Source organism: Desmodus rotundus, chromosome 10 (assembly GCF_022682495.2).
Source record: "Desmodus rotundus isolate HL8 chromosome 10, HLdesRot8A.1, whole genome shotgun sequence".
Taxonomy (NCBI): domain Eukaryota; kingdom Metazoa; phylum Chordata; class Mammalia; order Chiroptera; family Phyllostomidae; genus Desmodus; species Desmodus rotundus.
Genome location: NC_071396.1, coordinates 90,942,448 through 90,955,572, shown reverse-complemented (window position 1 = coordinate 90,955,572; position 13,125 = coordinate 90,942,448).

The following is a 13,125-nucleotide window of genomic DNA, read 5'->3' as shown; positions in this document are numbered from 1 at the left end:
TTATTGAGGATAGCTCTTCTGATAGGTATGAAGTGATATCTCATTGTGGTTTTAATTTGCATTTCTCTGATGATTAGTGCCATTGAGCATCTTTTCACATGTCTATTGGGCAACTGCATGTCTTCTTTGGAGAAGTGTCTCTTCAGGTCCTTTGCCCATTTTTTAAATTGGATTACTTGGGTGGTTTCTGGTGTTGAGTTATAAAAATTCTTTATAAAATTTGGATTCTAACCCCTTATCAGATGTATCATTGGCCAATATGTCCTCCAGTCTGTGGGTTATCTTCATTTTGTTGATGGTTTCCATTGCTGTGCAAAAACTTTTTAGTTTGATGTTTATTTTGTATTTCATTTCCCTTGTCCAAGGTGATATGTCAGAAAAAATATTGCTATGAGAAATGTCCAAAATTTTAATGCTTATGTTTTCTTCTAGGATTTTTATGGTTTCAAGTCTAACATTTAAGCATTTAATCTATTTTGAGTTTATTCTTTTATGTGGTATAAAAATGTGGTCTCGTCTCATTTTTGCATGTAACTACTTTTCCCAACACCATTTACTGAATAGATTATCTTTACCCCATTGTATGTTTGTGCCTCCTTTGTCAAATAGTAATTGACCATGAAGGTGAGGGTTTATTTCTGGGCTCAAGAAGGTTCTTTTTCTAAAAGTAAGTGTCAACAGTAACCAGGAAAATGATATTTACTTTGCAAACTATTAATAGAGATAGCAAATGGAGATAGAGAGTACAATAAGAAAGCCTAAACTGGTTCAGGGCCAATAGTTATTTATAAAATTAATCTTTAAAAAAGGAATATTTGAAATAGAAAGATGTTAACTGAACAAAAGAAGATGGAATTCCAAATACTATCACATCATTTCTTCGATATCTGTAAATCAGAGAGAACGGAGTTTCAAGATAATAGTTCTTCTTGTGACTTATTCTGCTGTTATTACCAAAACCTTATCCAAACGGTGTGATTTTCTTTCATCTTCTGCTTGTTTTGTAAGTCCATATTTTGCCTGGAATGCCAAATTTCTTTCTTAACACCCATTTCTATTTTTAATCATGTAAATTAAAGTTTTAAAAATGGTCCAATCTTCGGAAATTTACTTTATAAATGTTGCCTTTGAAACGTGTGTTCAGATTTGAACCCTGATGCTAACCCCAGTAAATGATGGTTGAGCACAGGGAAGTTAAGAAGGGCTCTAGAACATAATAATGAGGCTTTCTTCCTTCAGTTATTTAAGGGGAAAAAACCTGTTTCAGGCTTCCTGACTGGGAAACCAGCTCTGTGGCCTTAGTGGGCATTGCCATCTAGTGGAAGCATTTTGTTTCAATTCTGTTTTACTAGCTTTAGAAAAGTCATTTACTCTGCATCAACAGTCTTTGCATAAAACTGGGGATTATAGTGCTTGCTGTGTCTACCTTCTCAGCTGCAGTAACAAAAAAAAAAAATAGGAAGTAATGCAGAGCCTTGGAGTCTTTATTATTGGGTTCAGAGCTTCACTTGAAAGATGAAAGTTAATTTTTGTCTAACAGAAAGCAGAAGCATCAAGATAAATGTAGTTAAGTTTGGCTGAAAACTATTGATTTTTCTCTCTTGCTACAATTGTGGCATATATTTACCTAATTAGTGTTTCTTAAAATATATGAAATGACTGCCTAGGACCCAATAACCTATAACCTTTATATGGCACGTGGCTCACACAGGCCATTACAAAGGAAAATTATAGGCCTGGTTCTCATGAACCGCAGAGGGTAAACCTCAGAGGAGGCCACGAAGGGGATGCGGATCTCAGGGAGAGAGAACAGACCAAAGCATTTGTGGACTTCTGGCGAGCTTGGCAGCAAGGTCCTGCCCTGGATTCTATCGGGGCTGCTGTGCCCTCTCTGAGGCCCTCTAATTGCCTTTCCTCGCCTCTGGGTCTTCTTTGTTCCCTCCTCTCATTCATATTCAAGACCACGGTCTGAAGCCTTGAACAGATATGCAAAGTGTTTCTTAAATGCAGACAATTGAAATACAAATGTTCCTCCCTTGTGCTATTAATTATTTTATAGCTTTCCCCAAGCACCCTTTGTATAAATAATGACTTAAATGGTGACTATAAAATGTGAAGAGAATGTCTTTCCCAGTTTTTCTGCCCCTGCTTCTCAGTTGCTTGGTTCATCTACACCCATCCCTCCCCTCTCCTAGTATATGAAGAAAAAAGAACTGCATCAAAAATACACTTTTCTTTTTTTAGTTAGATTATAAAGAACCTGAAGATCTTTCAGTACGAGCCTGCCACCAATCACCCACGTGACCCTGATTAAGCTGCCTTAACACTTCCTCTGTGGAATGGAGTTAACTAGTTAAGGGTGAAAATCGTCAGCAGTGCTGATACATAGGAAGTCCTCAGTATCATATATTTTAATGAAAACAAGTTGGCTGCACAACTTGTTAGCTTGCAAGCTAAAGATCCCAGACCTGTCACAATTCTTTGACATCACTGCTTTGAGTTGGTTTTCCAGTCCCCAGATGAGTCCTCTAGATGGACATTATTAGGCAGCCAAGGTGACAGCTCAATGAAATGACACTCTATCTCCACTTAGAACGTGAAGGAATCAATTAGCTATTTCATTATAGAAAAATCATTGCTTATCTAAAGTGGATGAGTTTTTCTCTTTTATCCCGTTTTCTCTTTTTAACCCCAAACCAACTCATGTGTAAACACCTGTATGCATGCATAGCCTAAACTGTTCTCATACTGGAGTTTTTCTTGCCCCCAATAAGGACAAAGCAAGTGTTAGGTGTGAATAATCAGGAATTCCATGTTGGTTATTCACTATGAACTAGGAGCATTACACACACCTCTCAGATTCTCAGTTTGTCAATGTTTTTCCATTTTACAGAGTGTGAACTTGGGTGTCAGAGGTGTTGAATACCTTGCAAAAATCACACAGCCAGTGCGTTGCAGAGCTGGATTAAGAACTGAGTTTTGCCTGACTGCGAGTCAGTTCTGCTCTACAATATTATTCCTCAGGATGAGGTGGAGCAGAGGGTCATCTGCACGGGTACGAGTGCGCTTCTCCACCGAAAATCTCTCCCTCCTCTACTGCCTACAACTCCACCACTAGAGAAGGCAGTGCTGTATCACGGGGAAAAGCATTTCAAGTCAGACACCATGAACCCTCAGATCTTGGGACTGAGGCTTACTGTGCCTTTAAACCCTTTACCTCTCCTAATATCACTTTTACCACCTTGCAATATATATAATAAAACTGGTCCTTCTTATCAGATAGCGCATTTGTAATATAGAAAGAAGAATCCAAATGAGATAATACATGCAAAAGCACTTTTTCAAACAGGTTTGCTTTTTGTTTAAGAACTGTAAGAACTATATAAGAACTATATTTTTAAAAATCTTGGATACTTTAGGTCTTAAAAAAATTTCCATTTAAAACTCAATAGAAGGGAGATGCATTTTACATGCTAATTCGTTGACAGCAGAGCCCAGAATGAACCTTAGAGAATTAGGGTACACTACAGTCCTGGAAACTGGAGGTACCAAAAGGGAGAGGGGAAGGCTCCTATTTTACTGATTGGCCTACATCCAGCATTGACCCTCAAAGGTCATACATCCCAAGTATAAGAGAAACCTAGGACTGGCATGAGAAATATCCCCTGAGCTTCTCATCTTCATTTCAAATACTGATATATTTTCCAAACAGAAACTGGAACACCAAGTCAACTAAGAATACTCATGTGATAAAAGACACGCAAATATGTTTATAAATATACAGTATCATCTATAATGTTGACAGGTCAGATAAAGACACCAACTTTCTGCTAAAACTAAATTCTAAACACAGGATGCAGATACAGAGTTTTTAGGCACACACACAATCTATTTTATTTTCAGCTCCACAGATGGTTACAGGTTGCATATATTATTCATAGATGCCCCAATCTCGACCCATCTTCATGTACAAATCAGACTCAAATATTAAAGGAATCTCTAACATTTAAATTTTAAAAATCAACAGCTTGTCAGCATCATCAAAAAGTACTCTGGAAATGCAGTTAGGGCACATATCACCTCTGGATGTGTTCATTAACAACAACAAAAAATGCATACAAAAATTAAAACAACAACAACAAAACACTTGATTAAACATTTGCCAAGCAAGAGCCTATCTCAGCCCCAGGGCGACTTCCTGCTTTCCAACCCTGGGCTCCATCAGCTATTCCTTTTTGTTCCCTTAATAGATAATTGGGACGTAGAATCCCTGAAGGTGGAGGGAGGTCCCACACAGGGAAGGCAGTGTGCCTGCACAGGGGTGGCCCTGGGATTGATCTGACAAGTGACTGCCCAGAGAGATCTCACTAGGACCGGCCGGCCCTGAGCTGGGGTCCCTGGGAGATGACGGATGGCGCTGCACTGACTTTCTGAAAGCAACATGCCTATGGAGAGAGGTCCCAATTTGCAGTTCTTTTGTTCTTCTACTTTTGTGAGCACTGACCTCTTACTCCCTCCTTTTTGTTACCTTCCTTCTCTCCTCCCCCAGGCTTTCCTTCCCCACATAATTGTATCAGGCCAAAAGAAAGTCAGAATAAAAAATAATCAGGGTCAAAAGACCAGAGGGCACATCTTGGATCTGTCTTCTGTGGCCGATGAGGCCTTGGGCTCCAGAGTATCTGACAAGACATCAATGGAATCAATGTGACTAAATTAAAATGTGCAGAACACCCATGTTTTACATGCAGCTACTGGGAGAGGGGAGGCACAGCCAGCAGGTCTGAAGGAGCATGTAAAGAATAAACTGGTCCACAAGGCTCTGAGACAGGCACATAGGGAAGCCAGCAGAAGCTGATGGGAACCAGGCATGAAATAAGTAGAAAGAACAATCAAACTAAGTGTAGAACTTACTAGTTCAGGTTGGAGAGGTCTTTTACGAGACTGTAAAAACTGTGCTAATTTTATAAAATTTGGAAAACACGGGAACCCTAAAACATGTAGAACTTTTGCTGAATGAGTAAATGCACCCAGGTGGGCACACTGACTGAGCCCTCCCCTCCAGGCACTGCCTGAGTTGGGTATGCACACTTCACACACTTTGTAGCCTAAGACACAGAACACAACAGCAACTCAATGCCTAAAATGGACAAACTCAACTGCTGGCTAGAGATATCCGTAGTCCCTACTAACAAGTTGCCTTGCTAATTCCTTCTGGGCTTCAGAGCCCTGCTGAAACCTCAAGCCATTCAGACACTGTTTGAGGCATAAACTAGGATTTTAAAAAAGTTTTCCTAGTTCACTGAATAAAAGATCAATTACTGTATACATTTGTACATATTTAACAAGGCAGTATTGACCCATCAATGTTTCTTTCAATCCAGCAAATGCATTTTAATATTTCACTGTCTGGCAATTCAACACTTTGTCTTCATGCAGCCTAGTTCAAAGAAATTTCAATAATATTGTTTTTAATTAGCTACTTCCTCTCCAGTTAATAAACCTAAAGTACTTAATTCACCCACGGAGTCCCAAGTCTCCTGTTCAGGAGTAATGTTCTTTGCTTCTCCCACCTCCACCTCCACCTCCACCCCTCTGCCTCCAACCCACAGAACCAGAGCGATGAAGTAGGATTCACCCGAGTCACACTGTAATTATGATAATAGCCGTTACTTACATGGCAATTACTATGTGCCAGGATCTGTTGTAAGTGCTTTACACACATTAACTCATTTAACCTTCACACAACCCTATGAGTTGGGGACGATTATTATCCTCATTTCACATGTCTAGAGGGTCTCTGGAGTGGCTTGCTTGGGAGGAACCACAGTGTAAGGAAAGGCGAGAGAAGAAACACTTAATTCAAGGACATTTACTCAGGGTTGAAAGGATGAAGAGATTCTAAGCCCAGCTGTGTTTCTCAGTCAGCTTCTCCTGTGGTCCAGCTTCTCCTAAAGTCAGACCTATAACCACTCCAGCCCTATAACTAAGTTTTAAGAAGAGACTTACAAAGTAAGCCTCTATGGATTCCTTGCAGTAAGGAGAGTACTCAGTGAACTAATGTCAGATTCCAGTCTAGGAAACTCAGAGGACAAGAGATGGTCAGTGCATGACTTTGGAGGAAGAGTAAGATGGACTGCTTTCTTGGGGGAAAAAAGTGCATAAGAATCTTTAATGGACTAGATGGTCATATGGGAGAGAGATCTGGCCTAGAACTATGTTAAGTCACAAGCAAGAAAAATGCCAGGAAGGATGATGGGTTCCAGGAAATAAAGTGTCTTGGAAACAAAGTGTTTCTATACACTACCATCAAAGTGCTTTAAAAAAAATTAAAATCTCATGTATAATAGCATCAAAAATACTTAGGAATAAATTTAACCAAGGAGGTGTATGATCTGTATGCTAAAAACTATAAGATATTGATGAAAGAAATGGAAGGTGGCACAGCTACGCAGAAAGCTGCCTCATGTTTATGGATCAGAAGAATTAAAGTTGTTAAGACGTCCCTGCTACTCAAAGCCATCCACAGATTCAGTGCGATCCCTCTCAAAATTCCAATGGCACTTTTCACACAAATAGAAAAAAAATCCTCAGATTCGTATGGGAGTACAACAGATCCCAAAGATTCAAAGCAATCCTGAAAAAGAACAAAGCTGGAGGCATCACACTTCCTAGTTACAAATTATACTTATTACAAAATCATAGCAATCAAAACAGGTTGGTGCTAGAGACACATAGGCCAGTGGACAGCAACAGGCCCAGAAATAACCATCCAGGTCATATATGACGATCCAGGCATATATGGTCAACTACCATTTAACAAGGGAGGCACGAATACTCAATGGGGAGAAGGTCGTCTCTTCAATAAATGGCGCGGAAAAGCTGGATAGTCACACACAGAAGATTGAAACTGGACCCCTAAATTATAACACTCACAATATTTAACTCAAAATGGATTAAAAACTAAAACGTAAGACCTGAGATCATAAAACTCCTACAAGAAAACATAAGGAGAAAGCTCCTTGACATTGGTCTGGGCAAAGATTTTTTTTATATGACCAAAAGCGCAAGCAACAAAAGCGAGAATCGATAAATGGGACTACGTCAAGCTAAGAGAGCTCTGCACAGCAAAATAAATGATCGAGAAAATTAAAAGACAACCTAAAGTTCAGGCCAAGATATTTGCAAACCACATATATATCTGATAAGGAGTTACTGTCCAAATACATAAAGAACACAATAACAGAAAACAAATAATCTGATTCTGAAAATGGGCAAAGGACCTGAATAACATTTTCAAAAAAACCCAAAACAATTCACACATCCAACAGGTACATGAAAGGATGTTCAACATTACTAACCGTCAGGGAAATGCAAATAAAAAACACGAGATGTCACCTCACACCTGTCAGAATGGCTATTATCAAAAAGACATAACAAATGTGAGTGAGGATATGGAAAAATGGGGACTCTTCTATACGGTTGGTGGGAATGTAAATTGGTACAGATACTATGAAAATCATTATGGAGATTCCATAGACTATTAAAATAGAACTACCATAAGATCTAGTAATTCCACCTGTGGGTGTACATCCGAGCAAGTGAAATCACCGTCTCGTGATTATCTCCATCTCCATCTTCAGTGTAGCAGTATTCACAACGACCAAGGCTTGGAAACAACCCACGCGTCCACAGGTGGATGAATGTATTTAAAAAATGGTGTACACACACACACAAAGTTAAGTATTATTCAACCATAAAAAGAATGCAATGTACAAGAACATGGATAGATCTTGAAGGCATGATGCTACGTGAAATAGGCCAGAGAGAGACAAGTCCTGTATGATCTCACTTACATGTGGGATCTGAAAAAAAATTGTATGGGAAGAATAGAATGGTGTTTGCCAGAGGTGGGGGGACGGGTGACGGCAGTAACTTCCAGTTAGGAGGTGCGTGTTCTGGGAATGTAATGTACAGCACAGTGACTATAGCATGTTGTATACTTGAAAGTTGCTATAAGAGTAGGTGTTAAAAGTTCTCAACACACACATAACTGAAATTATGTGAGGTGAGAGATTAATCGACTGGTCTTATTGTAGTAGTCATTTCACAACAGTTTCACAATATGATCAATATAATGTCTTTCAAACCGTTCTTCCTCATCACTGTCAGCCAGTAACCTTCCCTACTATTACACCGGAAAAATGAAAACTCCAATTAAAACTCCCTGGCCCTGGCTGGTGTGGCATAGTTGGCTGGAGCACGGTCCCGGAACCGAAGGGTTGCAGATAAGAACCCCTTTTCCGGCACAGACGGGAGGCAACCAGTGGATGTTACTCTGTCACATAGATGCTTCTCTCTCCCTTCTTCTCTCCCTTCCTCTCTCTCTAGAAGCAATGAAAAAATGTCCTCAGGTGAGGATTAAAAAAAAAATTATCCCTTTACCCAACATCCTTTTTAACCTGTCCCCTCACTTCCCTGCTCCTTCAATAGTCAGAAAACGGTCGTATACAATCCATCTCCAGTCCTCCCCTATCCTTCACTCCAAGACCATTCCAGCCAGTCTCTACGTTTCCACATCAATTGATAATTTTATCAGCCTGCCTTCAAGAAATTTGCATTCTAATAGGAGATCATGGTAATCCTACCTAACCAAATACAATGACCATTTTCTAGTATTCAGCTTAGGTTGTCTTGGTAACATTCCCTAAAATCACTGTCTGTGCTATTTTCTTTTCTTGGGGATTTGGGGAACTGCAGTGAATAATGGGGAATTGGGGAGATGATGGTCAAACGGTGCAAACTTACTAGTAGAAGATGGGTAAGTTCTGGAGACCTAATGCACGATAGAGTGATTATACTATGTCAACAATACTGTATTATAAACGTCAAAGTTACTAGGAGAGTCTTGGGGGAAAGCTCCAAAAGACTAAATTCAGGACTGCTCTCGAGGAACTGACATGTAGCCTTATTGAAATTCGTAAGAGATTTAATAGGAGAAACGCATACGTGAGCAAAGCAGCTGCTTGTTCCTCCCAGGACAGGGTCCCCTTTTTATAGGGGGTTAAACAGTAAGTCCATTTGGTGGGTAGTCACACAGACCACCCGAAAAAACAACGTATTTCTAAGTTAACAAATAACAGCAGACAGTTATCCACACTCTATACATTCATTAACGTCCTTCTCGGGGCCTGACGTTTATCTTTGGGCAGCATTCTGGCTTTCCGGGTAGCCAGCCACGCCTGAGGCTGCAGAGAGTTAAACAGTTACAGAAGGTTAAACACACAGAGTCCAACATTACTGCTGGAGACACACTGCATCTCCGAGTGAGTTCCCCTACAAGACTAAATCCCCACTTCTCAACCCAAAATAGAAATTATAAATATATGCCATAAAAAGGTGTCAGCTAATGCTACAGTAATAATCATATTGCAATAGATAAATGTACAACACATTGCACACTGTAACATTACAAAATGTTATATGAAAACTGCATCTCAATAAAATACATAGGTGTACAAAAAGAGAAGCCTCCTAGTGGGCACCGCTGTGCACTGGGTTGGCCTTCGCCTTCATGTTATCATCCTGCCTCCACAGCACACGCGTGTGCACATGCACAGAATCTCCTGACATTTCAGGATGTACACAGGGTTTGTTGGCTGTTTGTGTTTGTAGAACACCTTTATCTTCTGTCAGTTCTGGTTCAAATGGAAAGCGACACCTCTTGGAAATGTCAAGGCCCCCACTTTCAGTCATAGATGTAACACCGTTATCTTGAACTCTTTGCATCTCACTGAACGAACATCACGCACCATGGCCCCACCGGAACTCTGTGTTCACAGGGCACTGTCCATGCTAACAGGGTAGCAAGGATGGTGACTGACCCATGTATGGAGGGTATCTCCTTTCCTCCAGTACACGCTCCACTGCCCCAGTGGAGCTTCTGTAAGTGAACCAGACTTCGCTTACAGAAACGCCAACTCAAAGATGAAATTATTAAGGCTTTTACACAGCAACAGCAGAGCATTAAATTAAGCTCCAGGCCCTTCTGCGTGTTGAGTCTTGTGTAACTCACCGCACAAGTAGGGAACCCATGAAGCTGGCCCCGGCCATCAGCACGGAAGTGGCATTTAAGTCCCTCGGGTTGTGGAGATCGCCTGTGAGACAGGGCGGATAGAAAGGACAAAGTGCCCCAACCACAAGCACTGCAGCGGCTGCACATTTAGAGGGCGATCAGGGGAGAGAGTCTACAAAGGAGAGTGAGAAAGAGCAGCCAGGGAGGTAAGAGGAGCCGAAATGAAAAAATATCTTGCCATGATGCTATTTTCTTTTTTAATTCATGTCTCCTATACCCTACTCTACCTCCCCCTCCCCTCCCTTCCCCCTGCAATCATCACCGTGCAGTCCATGGTGCTATGAATTGCATTTTCTGGGACCCTCATTCTGGGACACACTGGATAGGACAGCACTGACGTCTGAGTTCATACCGAGATTCTGGTGGAACTGCCAGCACGGCGTGTGGCTGTGACAGGCGGGCGTCACTTGGTTGCAGTACTGGCACATTAATGCTCTCGTAGGGAAGTGTAGTAACATGTGAGAATGAGTTCTGAGCAGATTTTGGATTCTGAGTGATGCTGGTAAGGAAATTTGAGTTAGGTGCCCATACCCATGTCCACCAGATATTTGGGGGCTAATTCTGCTGGGGAGGCGTGTGTGTGGCTTTTTCCTAACAAAAGACAAGCTGGAACCTCGACCCCGCAGAGGACAGTGGCTGCTGCAGCAGTAACCCTAGGTCACGGGAGAGAACCCCTGGACATTCCCAGAACGTTTGGGATGGGAGGCCAATTCCTCACCCGAACCAAGAAAAAGTGACCAGTCCTAGAATGCCAGTTTGGCTTTCTCCACGCAAACTTAAGCATCGGTTTATCAGAACTGGTGTTACCACTGCCAATCCACCACCCCCACCTGCTGTGTATAAACCCACAGAAAAGGAATGGACGTTACCTTTCGGAGGGGAGCACAATGTTCCGCCAGAAGCTCTTTTCCTTAAGGTGAAGGAAGTGGTACTCCCTCACTCCATGCCAGGGGAGAAGGGCCTCAAGAAACCTGCTCAAAAGTTCGTAGCTGTCTGCTTATATACTGGGCTTTGCCTTTTGTTGGACTTCTGCCTCCTGCTGTATTTTTCAGAAGACAAGAGACTTTTCTGAATTGAAGGGTCCATGTCTCCAATAAAGCATCAAACTGTCTTTCAGGATCTAAGTCTCCTTGGCCAACTGGGCTTGAGGCAGGCATGCTGGTTCCACAGCTCGCTGCACCCTCGCTGCACCCACCCTCGCTGCACCCTCGCTGCACCCACCCTCGCTGCACCGGGCCCTGCCGCTCCGCAGCCTTCCCACTTCTCTTGTTCCTCGGCCCCGCCCTGGCCCAGGGGGTTGGTTTCTAAAGTCAGCCACGTGGAAAGCTCGGCGTCCGCCTCCCCGTGTCATGGGAACACAGTGCTGGAGGAGGTGACCTCTGCCAGGGCTCCGAGGCCCACAGCAGGGTAACTCATACACCGCGAGCGAAGGTGGAGACTCCTGCCCAATCGGGTTAAGACCGGTGGACACCAGCTGGAAGTCGTCCTGGAACCGCCTCTTCCGGCTGCCTCACGTGGCAGTGGACACCTGTCCTCGTGGGGTTTTCCCACGGCTCCAGCTCCAGCTGCCTCCTCCGGTGAGGCGGAAAGCCAGTAATTCCTTGCCCTACACTGTCGTCCCTTTCCAGTCAATTACTGCTTTCACCCTGAGCCCCTGGCAACCTTTGATCTGTTTCTTGCCTTCCAAGATTTTCCTTTTCTGGAAATGAAAGCTTGCAGTGCGGCCTATTGTGTCTGGCTTTTACTTAGCATTAATATTGTTGAGGTTCATCCATATTGTTGCAGTATAAGTAGCGTTTTTCTTTAACTGCTGAAGAGCATCCCATTGTATGAATGTGTCATATTTTATTTAGCCATTCACCAGCCCATGGACATTTGAATTGTTCCACTTTTGGGGTTATTATGAATCACGGTAGAAACATTTGTTACACGTTTGTTTTTTTTTAATTTTTATTTATTGAATTTAGAGAGATGCATTCTCAGTTATATTCATTGGTTGATCCTTGTATGTGCCGACCCAGGGGCAAACCTACAACCTTGGTGTATCCCGAGGATGCTCTAAACAACTGAGCTACCTAACCAGGGCATGAGTACAAGTTTTTATGTGGTTGTGTTTTTATTTCTCTTGGGTAGATATCTAATAATGGAATTGCAGTTTTGTACGCTAAGTTTAGGTTCACCTTTTTTTTTAATGGCAAACTCAGACCTCTTTATTAGATTCAAGAGAATGTTTGATCAAAAAAGCCAGCTTATTGAGACTACAATTAAAGTGGGTGAAATGTCTGATTGAAGTTCTTGTTCACTGAGAATTAACTATTTTTACTCATTTTTGAAATTTACTGAGCTAGACATTGCACCAACCATTCAATATTAGGTAAGTTAATCTAATCTTTGGTTTTCTTTAATGACTGGTAGTCTTACAAAGGATCATGATTATGAACATAATAGTGTTTATTTAGTACTTTTAGCAAATGGGACTGAAGATTATACAGACATAGGATATCCTTTGAGATTTTTTTTTTACCTTGACTCTACTGAATTCCTGAAACTACATTGCTTGGTTTTGTGTTTTTCTTTTAAAAAGAGAACAGGTAAAAAAAAAAATGTGTGGTACCTTGTTTTACAGCACAGAAGGTAAACTTTTGGCACTCACAGATTCTGCTGATGATGGTGCCAGGAATTCAAGGTTTGGGAGATGGGGGCCGTGCAAAGCACTACGGGAATGAAGGGACGACTTAGGTAGAGGTCTGGGTTTCCAGTGGTGACTGACAGAAAGAGAGAGAGACGGCGGGATGAGGTCAGTCCTGATGATGTTAAGGCGGATGGTGGTGGTGGTGGCGATGATCTATAAAACTGGAATTTAAGAAATAGCTAACTTCTACTTGAATCCTATGGTTCATTCAGATATGAGTTACTATACCTATTTTGAGCTGATTTATATCCATATCCCCCAAGCCCATCTTTAGAATTGCAACATCAGGATACTGTATTAC